This window comes from Octopus bimaculoides, chromosome 9 (genome assembly GCF_046866305.1).
Source record: "Octopus bimaculoides isolate indiv1 chromosome 9, ASM4686630v1, whole genome shotgun sequence".
In the NCBI taxonomy this organism is placed as follows: Eukaryota; Metazoa; Mollusca; class Cephalopoda; order Octopoda; family Octopodidae; genus Octopus; species Octopus bimaculoides.
The window spans coordinates 86,657,348-86,659,847 of NC_142936.1; the positions used below are offsets into that span (position 1 = coordinate 86,657,348).

Consider the following 2,500-nt stretch of genomic DNA (forward strand, 5'->3'; position numbering starts at 1 on the left):
TTATATGTATACATATACACATATGTGTGTATGTCTATGTGTGCGTGTGTGTTCGTGTGTGTGTACGTGTACGTGCGTGTATTTATATAAGTTTATATAAATATATGTATGTGTGCGCATGCTGTTATATGCTTACATTTGTACATATATACATATATGTATGTGAATATATATATATATATATATATATGTGTGTGTGTGTGTGTGTGTGTGTGTGTATGTATATATAGATGTATATATGTATGCATGTGTGTGGGTGTGAGTATATGTATATATTATGAGTATGTAAGGATATATGTAAGTATGTGTATGTCTCTATGTTGTGAAGTTGTGTACACACACACACGTCTGCTGGTGCACACAGCGCAAAGATCACCAGTACAAGGGACATAAGATCAGAAGCTTGATCCATACGTACGCTAAGAAAGGAGAGAGAGAGAGAGAGAGAGAGAGAGAGAGAGAGAGAGAGAGAGAGAGAGAGAGAGGTAGAGAGATATATATAGAGAGAAAGAGAGTGAGAGAGAGACATACAGACAGACAGACAGAGACAGAGACAGAGAGAGAAAGGGAGTGAGAGAGAGTGAAGGAGGAGGAGCAACAGAGACATAGGCAAAAAAAAATAACGGAAGGGAGAAGGGAGAGGAGGATGAGTAGGTTGATGGTAAAAGGAGAGGAAATGCTTTATGGTAAAAAAAAAAGAGGGAGGTAGAAGGCTAAAGTGAGGAGAAGGTAGAGTGGTGAGACAGTGTGGTAGAAAAAGGTGTGTGGCTAGCGAAAAGATGGAGGACTTGGTTTTGAGTGATGGTGGCGTTTCACAAATACTAACAGTAAGTTACTGCGTGTTATTTATTATAAGGCTTGTCTTTGTTGTTGTTGTTGTTGTTGTTGTTGTTATGCTTGTTGCTGTTGTTTTTATAAACAAATGTTGTTGTTGCTGCAGCTACCGTTCTGTTATATACATGAGTGTGTGTCTATCTATCTATCTATCTATCTACATATATGCATATATGCATATATGCATATATATATATATATATATATATATATATATATATATATATATGCATATATATATATAGAGAGAGAGAGAGAGATAGATAGATAAACAGACTGCCAGACAGACAGACAGATAGACAGAGTGACAGACAGATAGATAGATAGATAGACAGAGAGACAGGCAGGCAGGCAGACAGACAGGCAGGCAGGCAGACAGGCAGACAGACAAACAGACAGACAGATAGACAGACAGACAGACAGACAGACAGACAGACAGACAGATAGATAGATAGATAGACAGACTGCCAGACAGACAGACAGATAGATAGATAGATACATAGACAGACAGACGGACAGACGGATGGATAAACACACACACATATACACAAACGCACACGCATCTACATAAATACATACACACACACACACGCGCACATATGAGCCTCTGTGTGTATAAATTATTCTTTGAAGCTCACATAAAGCTATAAAAAGTGACATGTAAATACAGGATTGCTTCGAGACCCACTACTCCAGATAAAAAAAAAATACAAATTATATCATGTTCTCTTATGGCATCAACAATATATATATATATTGTTATTCGTTTACTTGCTTCATTATTTTGACAGCGGCCATTCTGGAGGACCGCCTTAAAGGACTTTTTTAGTTGAAGAAATCGACCCCAGGACTTTTCTTTGTAAGCCTACTACTTATTCTATCGGTGTCTTTTGCCGAACCGCTTGTTACGGCGACGTAATCACACCAACATCGGTTGTCGAGTGACGGTGGGGGGACAAACACAAACGCAAAGATACACACACATAAATACACACATACATACATATATATATGTGTGTGTGTATGTGTGTGTGTGTGTGTGTGTGTGTGTGTGAGTTAGGGGTTAAGAAACCATGTAATGGATATCAAATATCCAATATACTACTGGGTGTATACCTACGTATTTCTAGCCAAGTGCTTACTATTGCATGACAATATTGCATGACAATATTGCAATAGAATACTAGGTATGGGTGGGGGTGATTTGGAAATTTACCCAGGATTTATAAGGCCTTATTTGCCTTATATGTGTGTGTGTATACATGTGTGTATATATATATATATATATATATATGTATGTATGTATGTATACGACGGGCTTCTTTCAGTTTCTGTTCACCAAATACACTGATAAGGCCTTGGTCAGCCCGAGGCTATAGTAGAAGACACTTGCCCAATGTGCCACACAGTAGGACTGAACTCGGAACCATGTGGTTGGGAAGAAAGCTTCTTATCACCCAGACACGACTGATACATTTACACACACACACACACACACATTTATATGTATATGTATATGAATGTATATATGTAAAAGAATTATATATATATATATATATATATATATATATATATATATATATATATAATTCTTTTACATATATACATTCATATATATATATATATATATATATATATATATATGTATGTATATTTATATATATAT

The 2,500-nt window shown here is 36.2% G+C and overlaps 1 long non-coding RNA gene across 1 annotated transcript in view; it reads left to right on the plus strand.

Moving 5' to 3' along the window:
- The first annotated feature begins 639 nt into the window (after positions 1 to 639).
- The window catches only part of LOC149134238 (uncharacterized), a 50,411-nt gene continuing 48,550 nt past the window's right edge, over positions 640 to 2,500 (plus strand). The window contains exon 1 of the long non-coding RNA XR_016243239.1: positions 640 to 827. This is a non-coding gene — a long non-coding RNA (uncharacterized LOC149134238). The remainder of the gene's footprint in view (positions 828 to 2,500) is intronic.